Genomic DNA, 16,199 nt, shown 5'->3' with positions numbered 1-16,199 from the left:
AGAGTTCAGGAAAATCAACCCAGCAACTCTAGTTGCATTGCTCTTCTGTAATTTGTATTTTCAAAATACAAATACAAATTTGTATTGTCTTAATTAAAACTTGTAAGCTGGTGAATGATTGAGATTCTGATTAGATCAAAGACCAGACTGCCATTATGTCTCAAGGATTGATAAGGGCCACAAATTATATTTCCAATGAACAAAATGCCAATATCTTGCATCTTAAATCAGGAACTGATAAGTTACTGACAAGAGCTCATCAATCTGAAATGGATGCTGCCTGACATGCTAAGTTTTTCCAGCATTTCGTTTTTATTTCACCATCTAGAACAAAACAATTTGCTTGATTGGAACTTCATCCACCACCCCAAATGATTATTTTCTGTACCATCATCACACCATGGCTATACTGTTCATTTGAAGTCAATGATTGTATATAATTAGGCAGAAAAAACTATTGCACAGAGTTTAGAGCTGACATATTTACCTGGAGGTAACATTCGTTTATGCAATATTATCACCAGAAGTTAGAACATCCTTTTAATATAATGTCTCCAATTGTGCTGTCTTATTAGACATAAACTTATAGTAATGGACAAATGAATGTTCTTTGACATTATATTGCCAACTAATATTGCTTGTCAGTAGTCACCTCTCACTGTTTCCTAATCATACAATTTAATTTTAAATCAAATGAATTAAGACAAAGGATCCTATAATATCATGTGATATAAAAAATATAAATGCTATTGAATAAATAGTGTAAACAAAAATGTAAACCTTTGCAGATTAAGAGAGGTATGTGGGCATGTAGCTATTAATCTCTAAATGAAGCTTGAAGGGAGACGGTAATTGCATACTTAAGCTATGTTTTTTTTTCTAAAAGGTAACTGTGGACCCCCTCCAACTTTGGAAAATGGTTTGCTAACGGATGAATACATTTCTGAGACCGTATTTCTTCCGAGTACAAGAGTTAGTTATTTATGTTATCCAGGTTACCAGTTCGAGCAAGGAAGTTCAAGATCTGTTCTCTGCAGGGCTGATTCAACTTGGTCACCTCTGCGGGCAACTTGTGTACGTAAGTTCTCAGACTAATCTTATTATCTTCTATTCTGTCCCAAGCTATGTAACTTAGCTACAATCTGGTTGTTTGGGTCAATGTTTAGTAGTCACTATGTGTTTGCTCTTGCATACCATTTTGAAAATTATTCAGCAGCAATTTTCATCAGAGCTGAGCCACTATTGTTTTCTTGCTCAGTTTACAGAGCATTTCCAGCATGATCAATGGAATATAATCAGGAATGGGGACCACTTGTAAGGTTTATATTTAATTTAGGATTTGACTGATATTCCAGTTAAGAATATTGTGAATATTAAATCAAATGTAAGAGTTGTAGCTTGTGTTAGTCAATCGTTTACAATGCATGTGTTTCAACAGATTCCATTTGTATGACCATCCTAGTTCCTGCCAGAGAGTCCGTAGTCAATCAAGGATTTTGAACCGCACCTATGAATGGATTATTCTATATAACTTTCTTTAACTAGAAAGGGATATAGCTGGCTATACTGGATACACAATTGGCTTGATGCTAGAATGCAGAGGGTGATGGTGTTGGAATTGGTTTATTATTGTCACTTGTACCGAGGTACAGTGAAAAACCTGTCTTGCATACTGTTCATACAGATCAATTCATTACACAGTGCATTGAGGTAGTACAAGGTAAAACAATAGAGAATACAGAGTAAAGTGTCACAGCTTCAGAGAAAGTGCAGTTCAGGCAGACAGTAAGGTGCAAGGTCACAACGAGGTAGATTTTGAGGTCATCTTATCCTACTAGGGAACCATTCAATAGTCTTAGTTTTTGTATCTTCTGCCTGATGGGAGAGGGGAGAAGAGATAATGTCCGGGGTGGGTGGGGTCTTTGATTATGTTGGCTGCTTTACAGAGGCAGCGAGAAGTATAGACAGAGTCCATGGAGGGGAGGCTGGTATCCGTGATGTGCTGAGCTGTGTCCACAACTCTCTGCAGTTTCTTGAGGTCACGGGCAGAGCAGTTGCCGTACCAAGCTGTGATGCATCTGGATAGGATGCTTTCTGTAGCGCATCGGTAAAAGTGTCAAAGAGGACATGCCAAATTTCTTTAGCGTCCTGAGGAAGTAGATGTGCTGGTGAGCTTTCTTGGCCGTAGTGTCTACATGATTGGACAGGACAGGCTACTGGTGATGTTGACTCCTAGGAACTTGAAACTCTCAACCCTCTCGACCCCAGCACTGTTGATGTAGACAGGTGCATGTGCACCACCCCCTTCCTGAAGTCAATAACCAGCTCTTTCATTTTGCTGACACAGGGGGAAAGATTGTTGTCATGACACCATGTAGAAGAAGGTTGGAGTAGAAGGTTGTTTCTCAGTCTGGAGGCCTGTGACTAGTGGTGTGCCTCAGGGGTCGGTGCTGGGCCCATTGTTGTTTGTCATCTATGCAACGATTTGCAAAAGAATGTACAAGGCATGGTTAATAAGTTTGCAGATATAGTGGACAAAGGTTATCAAAATTTACAAGGGGATCTTGATCAGCTGAATAAGTGGGCCAAGGAATGGCAAATGGAATTTAATTTGGATAAATGTGAGGTATTGCATTTTGGAAACTCAAATCCAGGTTGGACTTTCACAGTGAATGGCAGGGCCCTGGAAAGTGTTGTAGAACAGAGGGACCTTGGAATACAAGTACATGGTTCACTGAAAGTAGAGTCACAGGTAGACAGGGTGATGAAGAAAGCTTTTGGCACACTGACCATAAGTCAGGGCATTGAGTATAAAAGTTGGGAGGTCATGGTGTGATTGTACAGGATGCTGGTGAGGCCGAACTCGGAATATTGTGTTCAGTTTTGGTCGCCCTGCTATAGGAAAGATGTTATTAAACTGGAAAGAGTGCAGAAAAGATTTACAAGGATGCTGCCAGGACTTGAGGGACTGAGTTGGTGAATGCACTCGTCTTTTTCCCAGATTTGGGGTATCAAGAACCAGAGGGCATAGGCTTAAGATGAGAGGGGAAAGGTTTAAGAGGAACATGAGGGGCAACATTTTTACACAAAGGGTGGTATCCATGTGGAATAAGCTGCCAGAAGAAGTGGCTGAGGCAGGTATAATAACAACATTTAAAAGACGGTTGGACAGGTACATGGACTGAAAGATTATGAGCCAAATGCGGGCAAATGGGACCAGCTTGGATGGGTCATCTAGGTCGGCATGGACCAGTTGGGCCGAAGGGCCTGTTTCTGTGTTGTATAACTCTATGACTCGAACTACTTTGAATCTTAGTGAGTTATGATCACTCACCCAATGATAAAGTGCTCACCCACTGACACTCCATCCACTTGCCTGGCTTCATTCTCTAGGGTTAAGTCTGGCACTGCCACTACCTAGTAGGACTCTCTATGTACTGGCACAGAAAACTCTCCTGGATTCACTTTAAAAATTCTACCCTGTCTAATAATAAACCAATACCAATACCAATTGATCACATTGTTCTTATAGGGTGGCGACCAGAACTGCACACAATACTCCAATTGCAGCCTTACCAACCATTTGTACAACTGTAACATGACGTCCTGACTCCTATACTCAATGCCTTAGCCAATGAAGGCAAGCATACCATATGCCTTCTTCACCATTCTGTCTACCTGTGCTGCCATTTTCAGGGAACTATGTACTTGTACCCCAAGGTCTTGCTGTTCAGTAACACTCCCCATGGCCCTAAATTCACTTTGTATGTCCTGGCCTGGTTTAACTTCCCAAAAAGCATCGCTTCACACTTGTTAGAGTTAAATGCCATCATCCATTTCCTTACCCTCTTTCCAGTTGACCTAGATCCTGTTGTGACCATAGACAACCTACTTCACTGTCCACCACACCACCAATTTTGGTGTCATCTGCAAAATTACTAACCATGCCACCTACATTCTTTTGCAAATCATTATATACATGACAAATAATAAAGGACCCAGCACCGATCCCTGCGGCACACCACTGGTCACAGGTCTCCAGTCTGCAAAATAACCCTTCACTACCACCCTCTGCCTCCTATCACCAAGTCAATTTTGTATCTAATTTGCTATCTCACCCTGGATCCTATCTATTCTAATGTTCTGGACTAGACTACCATGTGGGACCTTGTCAAAGGCCTTGCTAAAATTCAAGTAGACAACATCCTCTGCCCTGCCCCAGTCAATGCACTTGGTCACCTGCTCAAAAAGCTCAATCAAATTTGTGAGACACTATTTCCCACATGCAAAGCCACGCTGACTATCCCTAGTCAGTCCTTGCCTTCCCAAATGCAAATAAATCCCGTCCCTCAGAATCCCTTCCAGTAACTTTTCCACCACAGGTATAAGGCTCACTGATCTGTAGTTTTCTGGCTTGCTCTTCCAGCCCTTCTTAAATGAATGCACAACAATAGCCATCCTCCAGTCTTCCATTACCTCACCCGTGGTTAATGAAGGTACAAAAATCTCTGCCTAGCAATCTCCTGCTTTGCTTCCCACAGTGTCCTAGAATACACCTGGTCAGGCCCCAGGGATTTATCCACATTTAATAGCTTCAAGACTGCCAACGTCTCCTCTTTAGTAATGTCAGTATGCTTCAGGATATCACTGAATTCACTAGCTTCCATGTCACAGTATATACTAGCTAACATTCCACAGTAAATACAGACAGGAAGTATTAATTTAAGACTTCACCCATCTCCCGTGCTCTTAAGATACTTATAGAATCTTTTAGGATTCTCCTTTATCTTATCTGCCAGGGATAGCTCATATCCCCTCTTTGCCTTGGTAATTTCCTTCTTTAAATGAACTGCATGCTTTGTACTTTTCAAGGGATTTGCTTGATCCCAGTTGCTGATATCCCAGGGGTATCTTTTTCCTCACCAGTGCCTCAATATCCCGTGTCAGCAGGGTTCCCTAACCCTGCCAGCCTTGCTCTTCACTCTGACATTCACTACTCCCGTTCCGTGGCAACTTCTCATTCATCAGGAGGAGATGCAATATTTGTCCTAACACCTCTTCCCTTCTCACTATGCAGGAGCCCAAACATTCATTCCAGGTGAAGAAACAATTCACTTGCACTTATTCCACTTTTGCTCAATCCAGTGTTCATAATGTGGTCTCCTCTACACAGGAGAAGCCAAATGCAGATTGAGTGAATGCTTTCAGTCTGCAGGGGCGATCCTGAACTTCCCGTCGCCTGCCACTTTAATTCTCAATCCTACACCCATTCTCACCTGGCTTTGTGGCCTCATCCACTGCTATAGTGAGGCCCAGTGTAAACTAGAAGAACAATATCTCATCTTCCATCTGGGCACTTTTCTGGAAGGAACACTGAATTTTCCAACGTCAGGTAAACTGCTCTCATTGTTTCTCATTATCACGCTAATGTCCCTTTCTCACCCTGTTTCTATAAAATGCCTCACTGACAGTCTGTACTCAAGTTCCTTATCGCCCTCTCTCCATATAGTCACGTCTTACACTTCCCTCCTGTCCCCAGTTCTAAGGAAGGGTCATTGACCCAAATTGGTAACCGTTTTCTCTTTGCTGCTTGACTGGCTGAGTTCTTCCAGCATTTCTGTTTTTGGTTCAGATTCTAACATCTGCAATTTTATTTGTTTTCTTTCGATGTTAGTATGTTCATTCATAAGGAGACCAAAACTGTACACAGTGTGGCCTCACTAATGCCCAGTATAGTTGTGACAATCCTTCCCTGTTCCTAAACTCCACCTCCTCATAATATATGCCAAAGTGCCTTTTGCCCTTCTAACTACACCTTCATGCTACCTTTTTTTAGTGTTTCATGCGTAAGAATGCCTTGATTCCTCTGTATTCTATTCACTTGCAAACTGTCTCCATTTAGATATTAGACTGCCTTTTGAACCCTCGCTTCCTCTGATGGTCAGAGACTCCGCATTGAAGTGAATCCCTTTGGTGCACTGAACTTAAGCCCTGTCTCCTCTTTGATTGTTGTTTGTAATATATATAAATGATTTGGATGAATTGTTCCTTTTTAGCTTTCCTAATTTCTTTCTTCATTGTACTCCTACATCCCTTGCACTCCTCAAGGAACTTGATCGATCCCAGCTGCGTATACAGCTGACATTATGCCTTTTTTTTAGTAAGTTTGCAGATGACACGAAAATTGGTGAACAGTGGGGAAGGTTGTCAAAGGATACAGCAGGATATAGATCAATTTGGGAGGTAAGTATGCAGTAAATGGCAGAATCCTTAGGAGCACTGATGTGCAGAGGGATCTTGGGATGCAAGTCCATAGCTCCCCAAAAGTGTCAACACAAGTGGACAGGGTGGTAAAGAAGGTGCATAGCACGCCTGCCCTTATCGATTGAAGCATTGAGTACAAAAGTTGAGCAGTCATGCTACAGCATGTAAAGGTTTGTTCAGACCACATTAAGAGCACTGTGTGCAGCTCTAGTCACCACAGCACACCACAGGAAGAAACGGAGGCCCTGAAGAGGGTGCAGCAGAGACCCACCATAATTTTCAAAACATTTGCCAAATTAAATAGAATAAGACGGTTGATGATCTGGGTATTATTTATCACCTTTACCATTACCTATTTTTTTGCTCTCTATCCAGCAAAGAGCTGTGGTAATCCTGGGGACCTTTTAAATGGCTATTATAAGACCGATGGTGTTACTTTTGGAAATAAGGTTACATTTTATTGCGATGAAGGGTGAGTAATTATTGTATCAATGGTTAAAATAATGATTTGGGGGATTAATTCCTTTAAATGTTAATTGTTAAGATGCACAAACAACATTTTCATGCCCTGAAGCACCAGCCTAAGAAATCATAGCATGATTTAATACAAGCCCCTTGTTTTTGAACTCTCTGTACCCATATATTAGAGCCAAAGACCTAATATTTTATTAATTGTAAATTTTGTCTTGCCGCATTTAAAAATTGTTGTTGGTTAATCACCAGATTTTTCTCTTTCTGCATTTTATTGAAGTTGTAAAATGCCTTAGCATGAAAATGTTCAGTCTATCTCTTGCTCATATGTTTATCCTGTAGCTATGGGACTTGAGCACATGATCTAGGCATTGTTCATTGTTTAACTGTTTCTTAATGCAATCATGGAAACAAGTCAGGGAGATATATTTAGTGCGTTCTGCATCATGTTATCAAACACCTAAATCACATGATCAACTAAATAGTGACCAGTCAAATCACAAAAGAGTGGAGACACAAGGTACTGCAGAAGCTGGAAGCTGGGGCAAAAACCTTAAAGAATCCTGGGAATGAACAAATGTTAACCCTTTCATTAGTTAAAGAGAAGCCAACATTTTTAAGCATGAAATTAAACCAAATCTTAAATCTACAAGTCAGTATAGAAATTGTACAAAGTCAGCTACAGTTATTACAGGTGCTGACTAAATTTAACCAGATTCTTTTCTGAGATTATTTTATTTTTAAACCAGATTATTTTCTTTATATAGGTATAGGATAGTTGGTAGGCCATACCGGTTGTGCATAGCTGATGGTTGGGATGGCCAGGTCCCAACCTGTGAAAGTAAGTTCTCGTTCCCTTTTAATTAGAGGGCTGAATATTTTGTGCCAAATGATTGACTTGGCTGATGCAAAGATTGTACTTTAGTTGTATGCTACTGGATTGTCAGTGGTATCGCACATCATACGGCACAGTTGGGGGATATTGAGTACATGTCAGTGCTCTATTCAATCTGGTTCCCAACTCTTTGTCTGTAGCCCTGCAAATTATTTTGCTCAAGTGCCTATCTATTTCCTTTCTCTTAAGTCCTAATCCATGTGTTCCCACCACTCACACAGGGCAGTGAATTCCAGATCATAATCAGTGCTTTATTTTCCTCATATATCATTCCTGTATCTTTTGCCCATCACTTACAATCTGTATCCCTGATCCTCAACCCATTTGATAGTGGGAAAGAGCTTTTCTCAATTTACCCTAACTAAACTAATCATGATCTTGTACTCCTCTATCAAATCTTCCTTTTTTGCGACAAAGAGAACAATCCCAATTTCTCCAGTGTAATTTTGAAGCTGAAATCTCTCTATCCTGGAACCATTCTATTAAATCTGTTCTGCAGTCTCTCTATGGCATTCATATCCTTCCTAAAGTGTAGAGACAAAAACGGATGGTATTCAGACAGTACCTTTAATGAAGCAATGTATTGTAAGACATTTTTCAGGAATCAAATAAAATTTGACACCTATTTACGTAAAACTAGGGCAAATGACTAAAAGTTTGGTTAAAAATAAGGTAGGTTGTTAGAAGCACCTTGAAGGACAGAGGCTGGGAAAAGGTATCCCAGAGCCTGGAACTGGTATGGTGATAGCCAGAAATAGTGGAGTGATTAAATTCAGGGCACTGATGGAACACAAAAACATCAGTGATATGGACTTAGAGAAGACTATTCAGTTGGTTAGGGATAAGGCTGCCATTGGAAAATAACAGTGTGAATTTTAAAATTATGTTGTTAGCAGGGATTCATTGTAGGCCAGCAAACACAGTGGTGTTAGGTGAAAGGAACGGTCCAGTTCAGAACATGGGGAGCAGAGTTTTGTTTGAAAGGGCATGAAGTGTAGAATGAGAGAAGCTGTACAAGAAGGTATCAGAATTGAGAAGATTAGAATAGCATAGCTGAAAGTTTCAGCAGCAGATGAAATGAGGCAAGGACGGAATTGTGGAGTCCAAATGAACAATATTCGTGATGATGCAGAGATGTCATCGAAACTTTATCTCAGTGTTGTGAACAGTCTTGTTCAGTTTCATATAGATCAAAGCGAGATGGATGGTGTTGGTAACTATGGGACAGAATTTGAAACAGGAACAAAAGACACTAGCTATGGTCTTCCAGATGTTTAGTTGGTGGAAAGCTCTGCTCATCTGGTAGTAGATATTGGACAAGCAATCAGAACTTAGAGATAATGGAGTCAAGAGAGATGATGATGTGGTTTAAGAACATAGAACATTATAGCACAGTACAGGCCATTCGGCCCACAATGTTGTGCCGACATTTTATCCTGCTCTAAGATCTATCTAACCCTTCCCTCCCACATAGCCCTCCATTTCTCTGTCATTCATATGTCTATTTAAGAGTCTCTTAAATGTCCCTAATGTATCTGTCCCCACAATCTTTGCTGGCAGTGCGTTCCCACACACCCATCACTCTCTGTGTAAAGAACTTACCCTTGACATCCCCCTTATATCTTCCTCCAATCACCTTAAAATTATGTCCCCTCATGTCAACCATTGTTGCTCTGGGAAAAAGTCTCTGACTGTCCACTCGATCTATGCCTCTTATCATCTTACACACCTCTATCGTCACCTCTCATCCTCCTCTCCAAAGAGAAAAGCCCTAGCTCACTCAACCTATCCTCATAAGACATGCTCTCCAATGCAGGCAACATCCTGGCAAGTCTCCTCTGCACCCTCTCTAAAGCTTCCACATCCTTCCTATAATGAGGCGACCAGAACTGAACACAATACTCCAAGTGTGGTCTGACCAGAGTTCTGTAGGGCTGCAACATCACCTTGCGGCTCTTGAACTCAATACCCCGACTAATGAAGGCCAACACACCATACGCCTTCGTAACAACGCTATCGACCAGCGCAGCAACCTTGAGGGATCTATGGACGTGGACCCCAAGAACCCTCTGTTCCTCCACACTACTAAGAGTCCTGCCATTAACCTTGTATTTTGCCTTCAGATTCGATCTCCCGAAGTGTATCACTTCACACTTATCCAGGTTAAACTCCATCTGTCACTTCTCAGCCCAGCTCTGCATTCTATCAATATCCTGTTGTAGTCTACAGCAACCCTCTACACTATCCAGAACACCATCAACCTTTGTATCATCAGCAAACTTATTAACCAACCCTTCCACATCCTCATCCAAGTCATTTATAAAAATCACAAAGAGCAGGGGTCCAAGAACAGATCCCTGCGGAACACCACTGGTCACCGACCTCCAGGCAGAATACACTCCATCTACCACTACCCTCTGTCTTCTATGAGTGAGCCAATTCTGAATCCACACAGCCGTTTCCTGGAACACATGCTGCCTGACTTTCTGAATAAGTCTCCCATGAGGAACCTTATCAAACGCCTTACTAAAATCCATGTACACCACATCCACTGCTCTATCTTCATCAATGTACTTTGTCACATCCTCAAAGAATTCAATCAGGCTCGTGAGGCACGACCTGCCCCTCACAAAGCTATGCTGACTGTCCCTAACCAGCCTATGCTTCTCCAAATGCCCATAAATCCTGTCTCTAAGAATCTTCTCCAGTAATTTGCCCACCACTGATCACTGGTCTGTAATTCCCAGGGTTATCCCTACTCCCTTTCTTAAACAAAGGAACAACATTTGCCACCCTTCAATCATCTGGCACTACTCCTGTGGCCAGTGAGGACGCAAAGATCATTGCCAAAGGTGCAGCAATCTCTTCCCTCGCTTCCTATAATAACCTTGGATATATCCCGTCTGGCCCCAGTGACTTACCTATCCTGATGCTTTTCAATAGTTCCAGCACATCCTCTTTCCTCACATCGACATGCCCCAGCGTATCAGCCTGTCATACACCATCCTCACAAATGTCAAGGTCTCTCTCTTTGAAATGACAGGTGATATTGCTTATGTTGCTGAGAGAGGACGAATGATGCAACTGTGGGAGATGCCAGAGGTAATGATTCACTGCATGAGAAACCATTGCAAGTGACTTTTAGTGGACAACATGGTTTTTATGTGTATGTTTCTTCTTTTCTCAAAATCGTAGAATTCCTTCCTTAATCACTACTCAGCCATAGAACCATAGAACACTACAGCACAGAAAAACAGGCTATTTGGCCCTTCTAGTCTCTGCCGAAACATTATTCTGCTAGTCCCATTTACCAGCACCCAGTCCATAACCCTCCAGACCTCTCCCGTCCACGTATCTATCCAATTTATTCTTAAAACTCAAGAGTGAGCCTGCATTTACTACATCAGATGGCAGCCCGTTCCAATACTCCCACCACTCTTTGAATGAAGAAGTTCCCCCTAATGTTCCCTCTAAACTTTTCTCCTTTCACCCTAAAGCCATGTCCTCTCGTACTTATCTCTCCTAATCTAGGTGGAAAGAGCATATTTGCACTAACTCTGTCTATATCCCTCATAATTTTGTAAACCCCTATCAAATCTCCCCTCATTCTTCTGCGCTCCAAAGAATAAAGTCCTAACCTGTTCAATCTTTCCCTGTAACTCAACTCCTGAAGACCCGGCAACATTCTAGTAAATCTGCTCTGCACTCTTTCAATCTTACTGATATCCTTCCTATAGTTAGGTGACCAAAACTGCACACAGTACTCCAAATTTGGCCTCACCAATGTCTTATACAACCTCACCATAACATTCCCAACTCCTGTACCCAGTACTTTGATTTATGAATGCCAGGATGCCAAAAGCCTTTTTTACAACCCTGTCTACATGCGACGCTACTTTCAGGGAATTATGTATCTGAATTCCCAGATCCCTTTGTTCCTCCGCACTCCTCAATGCCCGACCATTTACTGTGTATGTCCTACCTTGATTTGTCCTTCCAAAATGCAACACCTCACACTTGTCTGCATTAAATTCCATCTGCCATTTTCTGGCCCGTTCTTCCATTTGTTTCAGATCCCTCTGCAAGCTTTGAAAGCCTTCCTCGCTGTCCACAACGCCTCCAATCTTAGTGTCATCAGCAAACTTGCTGATCCAATTTACTACATTATCATCTAGATCATTGATATAGACAACAAACACAATGGCCCCAGCACAGATCCCTGGCCACTAGGCCACACCACCAGTCACGGCCTCCAGTCTGAGAAACAATCGTCCACTACCACTCTCTGTCTTCTCCCACACAGTCAATTTTGAATCCAGTTTACAACCTCTCCATGGATACCTAGTGTCTGAACCTTCTGAACTAACCTCCCATGTGGGACCTTGTCAAAGGCCTTACTAAAGTCCATGTAGACAACATCCACAGCCTTTCCTTTATCTACTTTCTTGGTAATCTCCTCGAAAAAATCTACAAGATTCGTTAAACACGATCTACCACACACAAAGCCATGCTGATTATTCTTAATCAGCCCTTGGTTGTCCAAATACTTGTATATCTGATCTCTCAGAACATCTTCCAATAATTTACCCACTACTGATGTCAGGCTCACCGGCCTGTAATTACCTGGCTTACTTTTAGATCCTTTTTCAAACAACAGAACAACACGAGCTACCCTCCAGTCCTCCGGCACCACACCCGTGGCTAAGGACATTTTAAATATATCTTCCAGGGCCCCTGCAATTTCTACACTAGTCTCCCTCAATGTCCGAGGAAATATCTTATCTGGCCCAGGGGATTTATCTACCTTTATTTGCTGTAAGGCAGCAAGCACCTCCTCCTCTTTAATCTCTATATGTTCCATGACTCTATTGCTTGTTTCCCTTCCTTCCATATCCACTATGCCTCTTTCCTGCGTAAATACTGATGCAAAAAAATTGTTTAAGATCTCCCCCATCTCCTGAGGCTCCACACATAAACGACCACTCTGATCTTCTAGGGGACCAATTTTGTCCCTTACTATCCTTTTATTCTTCATATACTTGTAGAAACCCTTCGGATTTACCTTCACATTATCTGCCAAAGCAACCTCATGTCTTCTTTTTGCCTTCCTGATTTCCTTTTTTAGTATTTTCTTACTTTTTCTATACTCTTCAAGTACCTCATTTGTTCCTAGTTGCCTATACCTGCTATACACCTCTTTCTTTTTCTTAAGCAGATTGCCAATATCCCTTGAAAACCAAGGTTCCCTATGCTTTTTAACTTTGCCTTTAATCCTGGCAGGAACATGCAAACTCTGTACTCTCAAAATTTCGCCTTTGAATGCCTTCCACTTACTGAGCACATCCTTGCCAGAAAACAACTCATCCCAATCCACTCTTCCTAGATCCTTTCTCATTTCCACAAAATTGGCCTTTCTCCAATTTAGAACCTCAACTCGAGGACCAGACCCGTCCTTATCCATAATTAACTTGAAACTAATGACATTATGGTCACTGGACCCAAAATGCACACCTACGCATACTTCTGTCACCTGACCTGTCTGATTCCCTAATAGGAGATCAAGTATTGCATTCTCTCTCGTTGGTACCTCTATATATTGATTTAGAAAACTTTCCTGAACACATTTGACGAATTCCAAGCCATCCAGCCCTTTCACAGTGTGGGAGTCCCATTCAATATGTGGAAAGTTAAAATCCCTTACTATCACAACTTTCTGTTTCTTACATCGGTCTGCTATCTCACTACAGATTTGTTCCTCCAATTCTCTCTGACTATTGGGCGGTCTATAATACAACCCTATTAGTGTGGCCACACCTTTCCTGTTCCTCAGCTCCACCCTTATGGCCTCTGTAGACGAGCCCTCCGGGCTGTCCTGTCTCCGCACAGCTGTGATACTTTCCCCGACTAGTAATGCCACTCCTCCCCCTTTCATCCCTCCCCCTCTATCACGTCTGAAACAACGGAACCCCGGGACATTAAGCTGCCAGTCCTGCCCCTCCTGCAACCAGGTCTCACTAATAGCAACAATGTCATAATCCCACGTGTCAATCCACGCCCTAAACTCATCTGCCTTACCTACAATACTCCTTGCATTGAAATAGATGCACCTGAGAACATTTCTATCACGTACAAACCTTTGATTTCTGTTTATACTTGCAGTCCTCACATGACCTTTTTCCTCCTCCACATCACTATCTGCTCTACCATTCTGGTTCCCCTCCCCCTGCAAATTTAGTTTAAACCCCCCAGAGCAGTACTAGCAAACCTACCCGCAAGAGTATTTGTCCCCCTCCAGTTCAGGTGCAAACCGTCCTGTCCGAACAGGTCCCACCTTCCCTGGAACAAAGCCCAATTGTCTAGAAACATGAAGCCCTCCCTCCTGCACCATTTCCTTAGCCACGTGTTTAGCTGCATAATCCTCCTATTTCTAGCCTCACTAGCTCGTGGCACGGGTAGCAATCCTGAGACTGCAACCTTGGGAGGTCCTGCCCTTGCACCTAATTCTCTAAACTCTCTTTGCAGGACCTCCTCCCTTTTCCTATCCACATCATTGGTCCCTACGTGGACCACGACATCTGGCTGCTCACCCTCCCTCCTGAGAATATCAAGAACTCGATCCGAGATATCGTGGACCCTGGCACCAGGGAGGCAACAGACAATCCGGGATTCTCGATCTCTCCCACAGAACCTATCTGTCCCCCTAACTATCAAATCCCCTATCACTACTGCTGTCTTCTTTTGCCTCCTTCCTTTCTGAACTGAGATCTGTGTTTCAGTACACCTACCAAGCTCCAGATCAGGGAAATGGAGATAAGGAGTAAATAGGTCTTCCCAGCAGTACCTATGTGCAGAGAACAAATTTAATAAAAATGAAAAACACGATGATGTTGGAGGAACTCAGCAGGCCAGGCAGCAACCGTGGAGAAAAGTGATAGACAACAAGCAGAGCAGTGATAGGTGGACAAAAGGAGGGGTTGGGATGGGCACAAGGTAATTGCAGGTAAGAGACAGTGATCTTAAAAGGGTGCTTCATGAGTCCCTCTCTCACTGCTCCACCTCTGTGCTCTGCTTTTCCCTCCTATATATTGGGCTTCCCCTTTTCCTATCTTCAGTCCTGAAGAAGGGTCCTGACCCGAAACGTTGACCGCCTGCTTTTCTCCACGGATGCTGCCTGGCCTGCAGAGTTCCTCCAGCATCACCGTGTTTTTCACCTGGATTGCAGCATCTGCAGTCCTGTTTCTCTAAACTTAATAAAAACATTATCTTGTCCTTTTCTCTCCACCTTCCACTACAACCACCTCCCCATCCTCCCAAAATATCCTGCCCTGCTATCCTCATGTTCGCACTCCTGCAGTCAGGAAAGTGCACTCCTTCTGGGGTTGGGTTTTTGTTCTTCTTTTGGAATGGGTTTGTATAATAATGCCACACTCTGTTGTACTGTACTGTTTTGGATTGGCAGTGCTTTGTGTTACTGGATGACTCATTTTTAACCATGAAGCTAAAGTTTTGATCTGACATTCTATTCAGAACCTTAACTAAATTTTGTTTATCCCCAGCTGTCAAATGCCCTGACCTTCCAGACCTTGCTAATGGAAGAACACCATTGCCATCTGGTGGAGAATTCTGGGAATATGGAATGATTGCAAAGTTTTCGTGTGATGATGACTACTCATTAGTTGGTGCACGCACTCTTCGTTGTGAAGCAACTGGAGATTGGGACAAGGCAATTCCAACATGCAAAAGTATATAAGTTCAGCATAAAATTTAATTTCAATTGGTATTTTCTCAGCTGAAGATGGGAAGCTGAGGAAAAATTAGTGAATTAATACTCGTTTTAAGTTTTCCAGGTCAGCTTCATAAACAGCCAATGACTGTACTACAATTGCTGAAAACATGAATTGGAAACAAATGATGCTGGAAATACTCAGCAAATCAGTCATCATCTGTGGAGAATGAAATTGTTAATGTTTCTGGTTGCTGATCTTTCAGAACTGAGAAGTTAAAGATGTTAAAGGTTTTATGTTGGGGAAAGTGGTGAGGCTTGGAGGTGGCGATTTCCTTGTGCAGATTACTAGATGGGATATCTGATAGAGTGGAGGGCAGGTTTAGTTAATCAATAAAGGGATTTTGAATGCAAAATGTAAGGGGCCAACAAATGTAAGGGATCCAAAATAGATTTCCTAGAGGACCTGTAAGTAATCACAATTATTGCCAACAGCTGTTTTAAAAAAAAATTAAGAGCAGTGAAATTGTTAAACCATGCACAAGGTTTTGTGATGTCGGCCAAAAAATCAGAGTTGTTTGGTGGTGTATCTTAACCTTTTCTTGATTTTCGTTTGTTGTTTTTGTATATTGCAAGCATTTTGCGTCCAATGACTACTTTTCTTAATTCAAGTTCTGATGGTATGATTTTCCCACACCCAAAAGTTGTTTTTATTCCGCAAAAAAGGATAAAGTTATGTAGAAGCTACAAAAACAAAATGAGAAAAACCCTTATTTTTAAAAAGGACTGGCTAAGGTTTATACAAGTATGTTTTGAGAAGAAAGCAAATCAGAGTAACATGAGCCC

General features: G+C 42.1%; 1 long non-coding RNA gene across 1 annotated transcript; it reads left to right on the top strand.

Moving 5' to 3' along the window:
* Positions 1 to 899: 899 nt before the first annotated feature.
* LOC127580703 (uncharacterized) lies at positions 900 to 15,365 on the top strand. The gene is made up of 3 exons (XR_007957867.1): positions 900 to 1,078; positions 6,640 to 6,736; positions 15,187 to 15,365. It is a non-coding gene; the product is annotated as an uncharacterized LOC127580703 (long non-coding RNA).
* The last annotated feature ends 834 nt before the right edge of the window (positions 15,366 to 16,199 follow it).

Source organism: Pristis pectinata, chromosome 20 (genome assembly GCF_009764475.1).
Source record: "Pristis pectinata isolate sPriPec2 chromosome 20, sPriPec2.1.pri, whole genome shotgun sequence".
Taxonomy (NCBI): Eukaryota; Metazoa; Chordata; class Chondrichthyes; order Rhinopristiformes; family Pristidae; genus Pristis; species Pristis pectinata.
Note: the sequence above shows the minus strand (reverse complement) of the source record. Positions and strands in the feature narration are given on the sequence as shown.